Here is a 17,256-nt window from a genome sequence, read left to right as displayed (position 1 = left end):
TTTGACTAATGGTTAAATGTTTTTGATGATCAGAAACATTTTGTGTGACAAACATGCAAAAGAATAAGAAATCAGGAAGGGGGCAAATAGTTTTTCACACCACTGTAATTACTGGACTCAAGCAATCCAGTGCTCAGGTGCTAGAAGTGGATGTGGATAAATTTAACACTAGAATTACCAGAGCCTACGAAAAAACTCGTAGATCCGGCCCACCTTAAATCGCTTCTTAAATCCGTTCACACCTCTCCGCCAGCATCCTTTGTCCTCTAAATGTGCTGATAAAAGACAAGCTGCCAGCAGCCGGCTATTCCATCCCCCCACCGACTTAGAACTTGCGCGAAGTTTTCCCAGCTCATGCCTTGATTGATTTTCTGGGAGTGAAGTGGAGTTTTAGACTGGAAATAATAGATCGTTATTTGGAACACACGCATTTCATGCGTGTTCTGTTTCTATAGTAATCTGTGTAAACACATTGTTAAAACAGAAACGTTTTCATATTTTAGTAATAAATGTTACAAAATGTAGGCATAAACTATAGAATGTGTAAAGCCCGAGTTCCAAAGATCAAATAAACACTTTCACAAAAACTTCAAGGAGGTTACAACAGTTTCCATGGCGTAGCGCACTAAGTTTTGCCTCTTAGAGCACAGCTGCTTTGCCGTGCCTCACAGACCTGAGTTCGATTCCCCGCTGGGGATAAAGTGTTGCTTTTTTTTTTTCTTTTTAACCTCAAACGGACATAAAATTTATAAATTGGTATGCACTGTCAGTTAATGAGATCGTTATATCTTCATATGGGATGCTCCTTTTAAAATATTTTTTTAACAATTGAGACTGCAATTAACATGAACAACTGTCCCTAAAACTGTTATTTTTAAGATCCATAACACACAGACAGACAGAGCACTGCGTAATAGAGAGACAGACAGGCAGAGATATATAAATAAACAGGGAAGGCACATGTACTGAAAGAAAAAAAATATCAACATGTGCGTTGTTCCTGCTGCACTGAATAAGCTCACGTGCTCTAATATCACCCCTCCCCCCATCTGACTCTCTAAGTAATAGCACAAGTACAGACGCAAACCAAGTGTGATCAAGAGTCCTGGTTCGATCCCCACTCACTCCTATATTTGCCGTTTTCAGTAGTAAGCTGCTCTTTTTGTTAATATTATACAGTACACACATGCACTTGGTTTGCGTCTGTACTTGTGCTATTACTTAGAGAGTCAGATGGGGGAGGGGTGATGTTAGAGCACGTGAGCTTATTCAGTGCAGCAGGAACAACGCACATGTTGATATTTTTTTTCTTTCAGTACATGTGCCTTCCCTGTTTATTTATATATCTCTGCCTGTCTGTCTCTCTATTACGCAGTGCTCTGTCTGTCTGTGTGTTATGGATCTTAAAAATAACAGTTTTAGGGACAGTTGTTCATGTTAATTGCAGTCTCAATTGTTAAAAACATATTTTAAAAGGAGCATCCCATATGAAAATATAACGATCTCATTAACTGACCGTGCATACCATTTTATAAATTTTATGTCCGTTTGAGGTTAAAAAGTAAAAAAAAAAAAGCAACACTTTATCCCCAGCGGGGAATCAAACTCAGGACTGTGAGGCACGGCAAAGCAGCTGTGCTCTAAGAAGCAAAACTTAGCCCGCAACACCACAGAAACTGTTATAAACTCCTTGAAGTTTTTGTGAAAGTGTTTATTTGATCTTTGGAACTCGGGCTTTACACATTCTATAGTTTATGCCTACATTTTGTAACATTTATTACTAAAATATGAAAAAGTTTCTGTTTTAACAATGTGTTTACACAGATTACTGTAGAAACGGAACACGCATGAAATGCGTGCGTTCCAAATAACGATTTATTATTTCCAGTCTAAAACTCCACTTCACTCGCAGATAATCAATCAAGGCATGAGCTGGGAAAACTTCGCGCACGTTCTAAGTCGATGGAGGGATGGAATAGCCGGCTGCTGGCAGCTTGTCTTTTATCAGCACATTTAGAGGACAAAGGATGCTGGCAGAGAGGTGTGAACGGATTTAAGAAACGATTTAAGGTGGGCCGGATCTACGAGTTTTTTCGTAGGCTCTGGTAATTCTAGTGTTAATGCCCTGAACCAATTTTATAATAGATTTTCCCTCTCATTGCCACCTTCTTAAAACTGACCCATCTCCCCACATTATCCCTACTACATCAACAACTCCTACCATGTTAACTGGAATGGCCAGTGAGAATTCCACTTCTTAACATCTGTGTGGACTGTCCATAACTGAAAACCAAGTAAGGGGACAACTGAGGATGCTGAACAAAGGAAAAGTTGTGGGACCAGATGGAGTCATTTCTCAAGTTCTTAAGGCCTGTGTTGACCAATGTTGTGGTGTCCTCTGCTCTGTCACCTGTTCAGCCTTTCCCTAAGGCTGCAGAAAGTGCCACTGCTGTGGAAAACATCCTGCATTGTTTCTGTTCCAAAGAAGACAGGTGTATTTTTACTTAATGACTACAGATCAGTGGCACTTACATCTCACATTATGAAGACCTTTGAAAGACTGTTCCTGGGCTTTATGAGTCCTCTTGTGGTAGACAACCTAGACCCACTGCAGTTTGCCTACCAAACAAAGATTGGAGTGGAGGATGTAATTATCCATCTGCTCTTCAAGCCTTATTCTCACTTGGACAACACTGGTAGCACTGTGAGGATTAAGTTTTTTGATTTCTACAGTGCCTTCAGTACCATCCAGCCATCCTTGATAAGGGGTACTCTCAGAGGTGAATGAGTCTATGGTTTCCTGGATAATGGACTCTGTCACACAGCCCACAGTTTGTGAGAAACAAGGAATGTATTTCTGATATGGATGTGAGCAATGCTGGAGAACCACAGGAAAGTGTCCTGTCTCCTTTTCTCTTCACTCTATACACCTCAGACTATAAATATAATAGCAGGTCATGTTACTTGCAGAAATTCTCAGATGATTCTGTACTTATTGATAAAGGGGATGAGACAAAGAATAGGAGTCAGGTGGGAAAAGTTTGCTTCTTTGTGCAAAAAAAAATTGTCTGCATCTTAACATCAGCAAAACCAAGAAACTGGTTATTGACTTTCACTGCACCAAAGGGCATCAATGTCCAAGGAGTGGATGTAGAAATGATTCATTCCTACAAGTACTTTGGGGTTAACATTAATGACAGGTTGGAATGGTCTCAGAACACAGATGAACTATATAAGAAGGGGCAGAGCAGGCTCGTTATCCTTAGGAGACTGTGTTCCTTTATTGTGGGAAGTGACATCCTTCACATCTTCTGCAACTCTGTGATGGCCAGTGTGATTTTCTACATTGTAGTGTGCTGGGCTGGTAACATCATTTCAAGAAAGGCCCACCAAATCAATAAACTTATTGAAAGGGCAAGCTCAGTGAGAGGATGCACTCTGGACCCCCTGGAGGCAGTAACAAAGGAGGGAATTAAAACAAAACTGAGAGTCATTATGAACAATACTGCACATCTTCTCTCTGACACACTAATACTGAGGACTTTCAGCCAAGGAATTATTGAGGAGAAGTGTGTCAAAGCAAAGAAATGCTACTGGGGCTCCATTATACCAACAGCAATATGTCTGTATAATGCCTCACTGTGACTAGGACAGCCAAGTCAGAGTTTTTCTTTGCTTTTAATTTTTTTTGCTTTATAGTTACTGTATATAGTGTGTGTGTGTTCTGTGGCCGAGAAGGCGGAGGAGACACCGTAAACAAAAGCGGGGCAGAAGAAGCGGCCTACGTACTAGGCTACATGCTAACCCATACAGACTGGCTCTTCCCAGTCTCTTCCTCATTAACGCCAGGTCTCTTGCCAATAAGATGGACGAGATTCGACTGAGGATCGCCTCATGTAGGGTGGACAACTGTGTGGCAATTATTACCGAGACCTGGCTGGATAATAACATCCCAAACGCTGTGGTGGAGCTAGAGGGGTGTGCTCTGTTCCGGGCAGACAGGACTGCAGCTTCCGCTAAATGTAAAGATGGAAGGCTGGCGCTATACATTAATAAATCCTGGTGTACAGCTACAAACATTATTGGAACATACTGCTCCCCCGACTTGGAATATCTGGCAGTGAAATGCAGACCATTCCAGACAGTAAGAGAGTTCTCCTCCATCCTGATAGTGGCTGTTTATATCCCACCACGAGCTAACGCTAAATTAGCATTGGAAGAGCTGTACTGCCTGATTAGCAGACAAATGAATGCCAATCCAGACACAGCTGTGATTGTGTCTGGTAACTTTAATCATGTAGAATTAAAAGCAGTGCTTCCCAAATTTCAAGGATTTATAAACTTTCCAACTAGAGACAATAGCATTCTGGATCAAGTTTATTGCAACATCCCAGGAGCATACAAGGCTGTAGCAGCCCCACATCTGGGCATGTCGGACCACATCGCAGTGGAGTTGATCCCAGTCTATACTCCCATGATCTGCAAGATGAAACCGACTGCCAGAACAATACAGGTATGGACTGAGGAGCCATCTTCAGCATTACAGGACTGTTTTGAGCATACTGACTGGGGAGTGTTCAAAGAGGGCTCAGATCTAGAGGGATATCCATCATCTGTCCTATCCTATGTGCAGTTCTGTACTGATGCTGTCCTGCCCATGAAGACCTTTAGGGTGTTTCCAAATCAGAAACCGTGGCTGGACGCTGCATATAGGTCAGGTGACAGGCTGGCATAAAGCAAAGCCTAAAAAGAATTAAAAAAAGGAATAAACCTGGCAAAATACAGATACAAACAGTGTATCAAGGAGTATTTTGATAACAACGACACACGGAACATGTGGAGAGGCTTAAAGGCCATAACGGATTATAAGCACAGCGATCAGTAGGTCAGCTATGACCCTAGTCTCCCTGACACCTTGAACAGTTTCCTTGCACGCTTTGATGCATCTAGCAGCAAGGAGACTGCACATCTCCCTTGGCTGGAGGAGCAGCATCAGCCTCTAGTCCTGCAATTACACCAAGTGAGGTCCACCCTGAGGAGGATCAACACCAACAGAGCTGCAGGACCAGATAAGGTGTCAGGTAAGACATTGAAACTATGTGCTGATCAATTGGCAGGAGTCTCTCTGGACATTTTCAACCTTTCTCTACAACTTGCAATGGTCCCTGTCTGCCTCAAATCCTCCACTATTGTGCCAGTGCCTAAAAAATCAGCGGTCACCTGCCTTAATGATTACCGCCCTGTGGCTCTGACCACAGTAATAATGAAGTGCTTTGAGAGAATCCTCCTAAAGTACATCAAGGATGCCATCCCTGCTGGATTTGACAACCATCAGTTTGCCTACAGGAGGAACAGATCTACAGAGGATGCTGTCTCAATAGCACTTCACACAGCCCTGACTCATCTGCAGTGCCCTAACACTTATGTTAGTATGCTATTTGTCGATTTTAGTTCAGCATCTAACACCGTAATCCCAGACAAGCTGGTACAAAAGCTTCATAATCTAGAGTCTGTCCACATCGTTGTGTCTCTGGATCAGGGACTTTCTCACCAACAGGCCTCAGGTGGTTAGAATTGGAGATTGTACATCAGCCACACTGGTTCTGAGCACAGGCACGCCACAGGGTTGTGTGCTCAGCCCAGCACTCTTCACGTTATTTACGCACGATTGCTCTGCCATCCATGCCACAAATATGGTTGTGAAGTTTGTGGATGACCGTGGTGGGTCTCATATCAGACAATGATGAGACTCACTACAGAGAGGAGATACAACACCTAGCACTATGGTGCTCAGCCAACAACCTCATCTTGAACACCAGCAAGACCAAACAGGTCATTGTGGACTATAGGAGTTCCAGAAGAACAGAACATGCTCCTATATTCATACATGAGGAGGCTGTAATGTGTGTGGACAATATCAAGTTCTTGGGTATCCACATCACATCGGATCTGGCCTGGTGTTTGAACACATCTCATCTGGTAAAAAAGACCCAACAAAGACTCTTCTTCCTCAGGAAGATGAGACGTGCTGGATTCTACTCTCGGCTGCTCACAAACTTCTAAGATCCGCACAGGACAGGAAGGACTTGGCATGGGTGGTGAGGACAGCACAGGGGATTGTGGGAAGTCCTCTCCTAGACCTGGACTCTGTATATGCTGGAAGGGTGCAGAAGAGGGCCAAATGAATAGCTGCGGATCTCACCCATTCGGGAAATGGACTGTTTGTACCACTTCCTTCGGAACAGAAACATAAAAACATGTATCAGCAGACTGAAAGACAGCTTTTTCCCCAGAGCTGTGAAGTCCATCTGTCCCTGCTGATACATGCACATACATCTACATCTACCCCTAACCTGCCCCCCTATAGACATGCTCATGCACTTTCCCTCGTAATCAAACACACACACTCGTATTCCTCCCCTGCAGACCCACGCACACAGATCACTGGTCTCTGTAGGCATACTACCTCAGGAAAAGTCTGGACTTGATGATGTTTTATTGTTGCTGTCTTTTATACTTATTATGTCTTTTATAGTGTATTGTGTATTTAAGTATTCTGCCTTGAAGCCTACCAACAAAAATTTTGTTATGTGTATGCATAATAACAATGTCTGTCTGTCTGTCTGTCTAACCTATGCTATCTTTCAGGTGAGGCTGAAAGAAATCATTTGAATATATGCGAGTATACATATATTTAAAATTGTATATATAAAAAATACACAATTGCCATAAAGCCTCTCTCACTTTCTTTATAGAAGAAGCATTTTGTTTTTGTGTTACTATAGACAAGCATTACATCTTATTTAACTGCTGAAAAGACCAAAACTGCCTTTGTTTTATGTTCTTCTATTTTACAATTAAATACAACTACTTAAAGTGACCGATACTCAGTCTGTAGATATTGCACACTCCTCTGTCTCTGCCATGATCGATGCTTTCCATTTTCATTTCTATGGGCTGCTTAAATATCATGATTGTGCAGAATTACGGATTGCCTAAGTTCATCTTAAGTTAGTAAGAAATACTTTGTATTTATGGTACCAATTGAGCCTCAATTATAAAATAAGACTTCTTCAACTAAGTCTTGATTTCATAAGCATGCTTCACGAATTGCTCCCCCAGACAATCATCCAACCTGGGCAAATACTTAAAAAATATATTTAATATAGACATTTGTCATATAGAAAAGAATAATAATTATAAAATACAAGAAGGGCTGCCATTCAAGAAAAGAAAATCCAGTTGAAATTTAAGGATACATAGTGATGCGACATTCTCTTTTTCTAGTGTAAGAGTTGAATTTGAACCCTGGTCCAATGTGCACCGGGCATTTGTCTGAATCTCACATCCTTCTGAGCTTATGCTTAAAGGCTGATACTGTTATTTTATTATTCACTAAGATAAATGTATTTCTTGTTATATTATATAACCCCTTAACAGAAATATTTATGGCATAACCATTCTTCTATAATACTAAGTTTCCTGTTTTTTGTACCCAGCTGGATCATAATATATATATATAGGCTATTGTTCTTTTCTTTTAAACCAGGCGCATGTGGATAAACTCACACATCTCCTAAAAGAAGAATAAAAATAATACACTTAAAATTTAATGTACATCCTAAGCAAACAGAACTATCAATCAAATTGTGGTCATTTAAGGTATCACCATCTGCCATGTCCCACTAGCAACTAAGTGTAACCAATCACGTTAAAAGTTTTCTGATTATGTAATGAATTCCTTTTTTTGAGTAGTGACCTAGTCAGTGGATTGTATAAATATAGCACAGAAGACACTTTTTTCTTTGTAGCATGTGGCTAACATGTAATGCACTTGTTACCTCTTCGGAGATTTAGATAAAGAATAACGATTGACGCTTTCTCTTGCCTGTGTTTTATTGCTTAAATCGGAGCATTCCAGTGGGGGGTATCTGTATTCATAATTTTCTTCCACACTAGGCAAAGTGCATAGCAATTAAAAAGGAAAATCACACATTAGATATTATCATAAAAAGTGTTGTATACAAATTAATTCAACTTTTTAATGTAATAATGCATACTAATGAGATCTCATCAACTATGCTGTGTGCAGTTCAAGTTAACATGATGCAAAAATTACAGGTCAGAACTACAACATTTCAGAGAAAAGCAGTCAAGTTAATCCCTGGACTAAAGGTCAAGTCCACCTCATTAATACTAGAGGACCCAAAAATGTTTAGGCTTAATCAGAAAAACACATTTGAAAACATTATACAGTGTTGACAGTTTTCAAATCTGATTCAATCATATTATTTCATACACATAGTAAAATACATACTTGATCATCTTTGCACTGGCCCCCCGTTTTCAAGGCAGTTTGCCTTTGAAACCTACCAAGTTTATAGCAATGCCTTTGTTTACTTTTGGTTCTCTTCTTGGATTTTGGTTTCCTTTCAAAAACATTTTGTATTTAGTTTTGGTTCTTTTTGTTTAATAATTTTTTTCTTATTTTTGACAATACTGAAGTTTTACATCTTTTGTTATATTCATTCTTTTGGTTTTATATTTTGTTTTTTTAATTATTCATCCAGTAAAATTCTACTACTAATGTTATTTTGGTCAGGGGTTTTGGTTTTCACCTCTCCCGATATTTGAAATCTTTGCCTGTTTATGACATTTGTTTCAATATTTAAGCCCTGAGCCTTTTTTGATTTTTTAGGCCTTTGGCCCCATTGGAATCTTGAAGTCTAAATCAGAACAAACTATAAATGAGCCAGGGTCAAAATGTACACAAAAGGAAAAGCTAGGGCAGAGCTTAAGCCCCATCCTCACACTTTCAATTAGTTAAATGAACTAAGTGATCAAATCTACTTGAATTAAAGTATTAAAAATTAAATATAATAAATAAACTGTCCAGTTAATAATCATTTTATTGTGGAAGAAGGACAGTTATTCCTTCAGGATTAAAATAATAGACATTCTCAAGTTGCACTGAAATGGGCTGGAACTAAACTTTTCGCCCCATTGCAAATGGTGTATACAGCCTATAAACTGCTTTATGAAAAGCAGTCAAGAGTATTGGGAGTACCAAACACACTAACTGGTGGATGGCTAGAGATATTAGCCACCTGGAGAGCCAGGAGTGGTTTGTTCACTTCTTGCCTGCACTTCACAGGGGAGCTGCAAGTAGTGATTGCTACTTGATTTGACTTACATTACAAATATTTTTTTTTTGTTTTTTTATATGGGTACCATAAACAGATTTACCCAAAACAAATTCAAGACAGGACATTTTATTTCTTATTTTATATTTTTCTGTTAGCTTTTATAGCATCAGTATTGGACTTCACACCCATATATACTGTAAATAAAATGTATTATTATTATTCCCTTTCACCCACATTCATTGTAATACATTACAATTTTGTTTTTCAGGATGAAGACTTATTGGTTAACTTTATTAGATGAGCCATGATTTACCTCATTTTATTTTTTTCCCTTTTTCCAGCATTGAAAAGCACAAAAAAGTTCCTCCTATTGTCATCAGATCAGTTTAGGAGCATTAAAAGGGACCAAAAGAACCCATACACACCACCTTCTTCCAAAGACAAAAACCTGGAAAATTATCAGCAGTCCTTAAGACTTTATTCCCACTTTACCCCCATCAGTCTCTTATGACCTGCTCAGTCCCTCCAACAGTCCCAATCCTTGAATCCTAAAGGTGGCAGATAACCCAATGTTTTCTAGGTTTGTCAGTCCCTGGTGCCTTTTTTTTATTCAGCTATTCCTATGATCCGATCCGATTTCCAAGCACAATCTCCTACTTCTGACAAAGCTCCCTTTGTGAAAAAAACAAATTCTGCATACTTTGATCATTTTACAGGCAGTTAGATCAATAACAGCTAATGGATGATTACCAAAGAAAAAAAGAAAAAATAAGTAAAACTAAACAAAGCAAACTAGGTAAGTTTCCAAAGAAATCGGAAATCATATGCTAAAGATTGCTTACCTGTTCTGTTGCTCTTAGGGCTGCAGTTGTTTTATTGGATTTATTGTAATTATGTTTTATATTTACATGCATGCTTAGTTTTATTTACAATATTATAGCTATTAGAGTCTCAATTATAAGGAATATATTTCCTGCTGTCATGAAATATGAATTATGCAAGTATGAAAAATTTGTAATCCCTTCATCTTTCATCATGTAACTTGATGCAGCCTGACAGTTTCCATGTCGGCCAATGTGTAACACTGACCTTCTCAATATGTACATCTGATGCAACTGATTCAGCTACTGGAAGACAGTAGTTAATAAAGATATGTTAAGCTAGCTATTTTGAACATAATCTTTCTGTTTTCTTAAACTTTTTTTTGCCTATAAGAAACATTCAGTTTTTATTTTGAGCATAAGTAAAAAGTTATGATACAGTGTATAGATAAAGTCTTGTAATGATATATCCTATAGTGATATAGTGATGGGCGGAGCGGTGGCTCTGAGGCTAGGGATCTGAGACAGCAATCGAAAGGTGGCCAGTTCAAATTCTGTAAACTTCAGAAGTGATTCCACTCCATATTGCCCTTAAGCAAGGCCCTTAACCTGCAATTGCTTTGTCCTGGGTATGACGTTAATCTGCATCCTGCCTTGCAAGCAGGTCCTCCAACTTGCAAGGGACAACTTGGGGGTTGGTGGCAGGACTGGCACTCCAGCCACCGTAAACAACCTCACACCGTTCCAGTGCGGTGCTGAGGTGCAAGCTGTTGCACGTCTGCACTCGGGTCCCAATACAGGTTGTTTGTCATGTTGTAGGTGTGTCAACGGGCTGTAAAATCAGCACATGCTCCCAACCTCCTCTTATAGTGATACTTCTCCAGTGAGTGATTATTGCTCTGATCTCAGAATTATAATTTGCACACCAGCTTGTTAACCTAGACCCACCTTCTTTGACTTGTGGTCTGACCTTGTTTTGATCTATTTTTTTCACCCCCTACTTCAACAAATTTTAAAATTTATATAACAATATATCAGCAATATTTCTCACACCATCACTGAAGGCTGTTCTTTCTTATCCAGAGGCAATTTACCTTGTTTAAAGACTTAATTGTTTTACTGAATACTGTGATATTTTGTGGGGTAAATACATAGCAGATGGAAACTATCAGGCTTGAGTAGGAGTGAGTACAATAGTTACAGGTAGCTGCTGATGATTGATTATAGGTAGCGCTCTGATGCACCTTCAAGGCAATATGTGTAACACAACGCACACTGCAATGTCTGCGTAATTTACTTCAGTGAAGAATTAGTTGTGTCAAAAACACTGGTCAGTTAAAGGGATTAGCTAACGACCTTAGTCATAGTTCAAATAGTTCAGATGCAGCTATTGAGTGGGAGCTCCAATCATCTCAAGTGACTGTCAGCGTCTAAAGTGGAAGTGAGGTCAGATTTTCTAGACTTGCCCCTCGGTACTGTGGATAAAAAAGGAAAAGGTGGTTATCAACCACGGGGTGAAACTGCCTACCTTACCTTACTAGAGCCTTGAAGGTGTCGCTGAAGTGTGTCTTCATGACAAAAGTTTGGCAACAAAAGAGAGTGACGGCAAATGCACACCGCAGCAAATTCATGCAACTACCGAAATTTTATTCAATGGATGCTTACAAAAACGATGAAAAGGTTAACCTACATGTGAAAATCTTATTTGCTTTAAATTTTGTGCCCTGTGATAACATTCCCACTGTGAATATGTTCTCTCTGAAACTAGATGCATTCAAATGAAGTTTATGTCTAGTTGCGTAACTGAGGGAATCCTCACTCATGTATTGCAAATCAATGAGAGAATGATGTATTGGAAAAAACAGTTGATTATATTTTTTTAAATTTGGTAAAAATGCATTAATGTCATTTTAAAACAAGCATGCCAAGTCTTTTCCAGTCCTTCTCTGCTGTTTTAAAATACAGTATTTTCATACACTAAAATTTGCACTGTTATGTTTGGTGTTTTTTTAAATAAAAGTAGATAAAAAAAGAATCTGTATTCCATTCCAGAGCTAGCCCTAGTCTTCTGTTGGTTCTTGATAACAGAGTTTGCCTGTCACGCATTCCCCTTCTGGGCTTATCAGGGGTAAACAATACGTCTCCAGGACATGAGGGGACGCTGCTGGTAATGGTATTGTCTCTTATTCCACCCACAGCTATTAGAATCCACCCAATTAGGGCAACTGACTCTGGACCCTTTTGGTCCAGCAACTATAATGTCAAGACAGTCCCAGAAAGAGTCATTTCATTTTTGGAAGAGCTGACCACTGGAGGCAGTTCTGACCTGACACTGTAACCACACTACAGAGACTTCAAGTACCTTCTTAATACCAGTTGATACACCTTCTTTTGTTTTGTTTTATGTGCGCCATCATGCACATGTTTATTTTGGTGGACTGCTTAGTTGTTAAAAGCATTTCTTTGGTGGACATGTGTGTTCCGTCAGTGGACAAATATAAAACAGTTAAAAGGGACTATGAACCTGGACGGAACACCAGAGCAGTGAACATTGTAAAAACTGAACAGCTCTTACAATGAATTCTATACACAGACAAAGGGGGTGAAACTTAGCTTTTAATATTTTTATTTTACTGAAACTAAATTGTGTTGTCATCCATTTTATATGCAATTTTTACATTGAAACACTGTAGCTTTTGTTATAGTTTTGGCACACTTCTGTTTCAGCAATACAGAAAATGTTCTTTGAGATATAATAAAAATATAAAAGATTAAATAATCTTTATTAATAATGCATTATTCAATTAAAGTAATAAATACATTCATTTTTAGTATAAGCCTCATGATGTTTTAATCCATTCCTAAAAGCACACTTCGTGTGGTGTACATGAGAATAACTGTAATTTCTTTTTTTAGATTTACCAAGCACAGATCTAGTTGGGTATTTAGTTACATTTAGAAATATGATTTGCTCTGCAAAAATGTTTGGAGATTCTTAAAAGATTCCTTAATAAATTACATACTGATGTTTTAGTAGGTCAGGGCATCTCAAGGGACAATATGTCCTAGTGTCTTTTGCATTCAAACTCTTCTTAAAGCTAATTTTTTGATTAATTACAAACGTTTAGTACTGCTGCAGGCAGTTTTAGTTGTGTTATTTTATTAGTTTTTAACCTTTAATGATAGTCAAAGCAATCAATTGGCAGGTGGAATTAAATGATTTGATTCAACTGAGTGAGTCAGTTTGAGAAGAAAACTTAATGTGCCTAATACTAGTTTGATATTAAGACTGTACTTCTTTTTTTCAATTTTGAACATTTATAGATTGCCTGGTAAATTCTGTTACCTGCAGGATTTGTACTTTCATGTTTTTGCTATTTGCACCTGCAAAACTAGGACAACATCTTATAATTATAGTCTGTAATTTTAGCATCCCTCTCCTTTCACACTTTTCCTTTTTTTTGCAATTTCTTTTGAAAAATTAAGTTACTTTTTCTGTAATGTATTTAACATTCTATTAAATAGGAAAAACAATCTTCTTTTAGTGCAATACATTTAACACCTAAGAAAATGCAGGAAAAAAAATAAGTGCAGAATTTCTTTTCAAAACTTTGAGATGGTGTGATGAAAAGTGTGAAATGAGCGATCAAAATTAACATGCAATCTTGTGTTGATATTTTCTGTTTTGCACTAAATAAAACTCTGTTTTAATACAAATGTTTTTAGTGTCTTCCTCTGCAGACATTTAACAAGACACAGAATAGGCATAAAAAGTACTGTACAGTATTCCTCATTTGACACTTACTGAAAAAGTGAGTATCTGTTGTGACCTGTGGGTGGTGGTCATGAGCAGACCCTGAACCTAAATTAAAACTAAGAAGGCCAATCTACTATATAATAAAACACTAAGATCTGTGTGTCCAGTACCTCTGAGCAATCTGATTGGTCACTTTGTCTTTGGTGTGATTGGTCAGTTTTGCTTTGGTCATGCAAAGAAAAGAGGAAGTGCGAATGTAAGATACACGAAGAGTAAAAGCGTGTGAGTCATGCTGAGAGGGCTGTCTTCAAAGATAGCAACTATAAAACTGGACAGGATGTGAGAAAGGTGCCTGGAAAATAATGACAGTCTGTGAAGCAGGCTCTATGGGAATGCACTCAAGAGATAGGGAGTGCCGGTGAAGAGATATCCACACACGTGCAAATACAGAGGAAAGGTGCTGAAGGCACATGTAGAAGAAGAGGTAGAATTTTTTAATTATTCTATTACCTGCTTTAACAGATACTATGGCTAGCTGTATATAAAAGAAAGTCCATTTTTATAACAAAATATATAGAATGATGAATTCAGGGGATAAGAATATAAACTGACAGGAACAAAATAGTGCTCTGGGTCTAATTAAACTCAGACTGGGTAGCTGGCCCATGTGCCATACATTTATTTATCCCCTCCCAGTCACTCCTTAAACCATTTTTCTTTTTCCCTCTGGCACTGCCTGAAACTCCAGCTCAGCAATCACTTCCAGGGTGAGGAAAAGACAAAGAAACTCCAGGGGTTTTCTAAAAGAACTTCCCCTAGTGGCCCCTGGTGACTGTGCACACCTGATCATATCACTGAAGAGTATGAAGACATACAGAACACATTTAAACTGCTTTACTTTTTTTTTCAGCCCTCAACACTCAATACTCCAGAAGGACTAAGTGAAAACTGGATTTTATAAATTGTTGCAAATTTATTAAAAATAAAAAAACTGATCTTTCCCACTGACACAAGTATTCAGACTCTTTACTCAGTACTTAGCTGAAGCACCTTTGGAGGAGATTCCAGCCTAGAGTTTTCTTGGATATGACACGACAAGCTTCAGAATCTGAATTTCTTCTTTGCAGATCCTCTCAAGCTCTGTTAAGTAGGATGGAGACCATTGGTAAACAGCTATTTTAAAGTTTCTCCAGAGATGTTTGATTGGGTTCAAGGGGTGTGCAACTCGAAGACTTTCCCAGAGTTACCTTTAAGCCACTCCTGTGAAGCCTTTGCTTTGTGCTTACAGTCATTGTGCTCTTAAAAGGCAAACCTTTGGTCCAGTCTGACATCCAAAGTGCCTCTGGAACAGGTTTTAATATAGAATATCTCTTTCCACAACCCTGTCTAGTCTCCCAGTCTGGCATGATGCTGCCTTCACCATGTTTCACCATTAGAAAGGTATTTCACAGGTGATGAGAGGTGCCTGGTTTCTTCCAGATATGATGCTAATCTCGATTTCATCAGACTAAAGAATCTTAATTCTCTCAGTCCGAGAGTCCTTTAAGTGCCTTTTTATAAGCTTCCATGTATCTTTTATTGTGGAGAGTCGTCTGTCTGGCCATTCTGCCATAAAGCCCAGATGGGTGGTGTGTTACTAATATAGCTATCTTTCTAGAAGTTTCTCCCATCATCACAAAGGTTCTCAGACAACAAGTTCTTGGGCACACCATTTACTGAGGCTTTTCTTCCATGACTGTGGTAGTTCCAGACTTCTTCCAATTAAGAATTATGAAGACAACTGTGTTTGTGGGAGCCTTCAATGTTGCATGAATATTTTTGTAGCCTTTCCTTTACATACACAGGTGTATGCCTTCCTTAATCGTGTCCAATCAATTGAATTGACAATAGGTTAATTCCAAACAAGGTGCAGAAAAATCTGAAAGATAATCCATAGAATGGGATCCTTTTGAACCTGATTACAAGTGGTCTAAATACTTGTGACAATGTGACATTTCATTTTTTTTTTTTATTAAATTTGCAACAGTTTCTAAAATCCTGTTCTCGCTTTCTTATTCTGGGTTATTGAGTGTTGCTTGGTGTGGAAAAAAATAATTTAAATGATTTTAGCACCAGGCTGCAACTTGGTGACATGTGAAAAAAAGTGAAGAGGTCTGAATACTGTCTGAATCCACTTAATAGAAAACGAGTCTCCGTGATGCTATATAACAGCACTAGGAACTTCACACTTGCTTACCATCCCTCCCTAGTGTCTTGGACTTACTTTAGTGTTTCATAAGTTCTTTGCTCTAGAGCTCCATATACACTATTGTGGAATATTGCCCCTATTGATAGTGGCAAATCATCACTAGCAATGACAGTACATCCAGTCAGTTCACATTTCACTTGTGCATCTTACAGCCTGATGTCTGTTCTGCAATGTAACTGATTCATTGCAACTGCAGTCTCTGCTGGCCCCCTTGTGACAGCATTTGTTTCAGTCCAACTGGCTTAATCTTAAAGCAGTAAATAATAAGGCCAGAGAAATTAAAGAGATTATAATGAACTGTCAACACACACAAGAATAGTAACAGATTATACAGCAGCTGATACTTTAAGCACGTCATGAAAAGCAGAACCAGTGCCCATATTTATCAGGCATCTCAGGATAATGCCTAGAAATTACACTGAAAGTCTGACTGGGGTAAGAAATTGTCCTGCCCCAGAGTAGAACATGAGAAGTTGTTATGAAGCATCCTACATCCACTCCTAGCAAGGAGCAGGAGTTTGTTTCAGTATGAATGATGTCATGATTTTATGGCACCTCAAACTGCAAAATCGGCACTCACAAAGGCATTTTGTAGTTTCATTGGAAATCATGATAACATTGTACAGTTTTCTGATATTTAACGCTAAGGATAAGCTGCACATAACTGTTGCCACGTCACAACAATATAAAGAATAATACTGTAATGAGCACCTAGATGGAAAACTGAGACACACATACCAAATCAAAGGAAAACCTGATAATGGGGCATGTTTATTTAAAAATTAGAGATCGACAGATGTACCTTCAGAATAATCACTTCTTCTGTTATGGCCACAGGAAACGCCTTATAAAGTAAAAATTATTGAAATTAGCCATGGGTCTTCCAGCTCTGTTTTCTGAAGTCATGTTCATTTATCCAGTCTTTTATGCCATGCCTCTCTCCATGATCTCACTTTATCTCCTACCAAGCTATATTTATTAAATCCACCAGGAGTCTCTGCCTACCTTGAAATGTCCCGGGCTTGTAAAGCTCACAAACTCTCTTTTAAATCCTGGTAAAGTTAAGGGTGTTTCCTAAATTAGACAAACTGATAAAATGCTATTACTCCAATCCCAAAGAGAAGGCCCAAATGTGCATCACTCTGAGAATTTTGAGCCAGTTAGGACTATTTTCCTACTCTGTGATGCTTCTTAGAAACGGACGCATTTCTTCTTAACTCAAAGTACAAGTGACAGCCCAAAAATTGGTCTAATCAGTGGTGACGATAAGACTTCCTTATAAGA

The sequence above is a fragment of the Erpetoichthys calabaricus genome, chromosome 8, assembly GCF_900747795.2.
Source record: "Erpetoichthys calabaricus chromosome 8, fErpCal1.3, whole genome shotgun sequence".
Taxonomy (NCBI): Eukaryota; Metazoa; Chordata; class Cladistia; order Polypteriformes; family Polypteridae; genus Erpetoichthys; species Erpetoichthys calabaricus.
Note: the sequence above shows the minus strand (reverse complement) of the source record.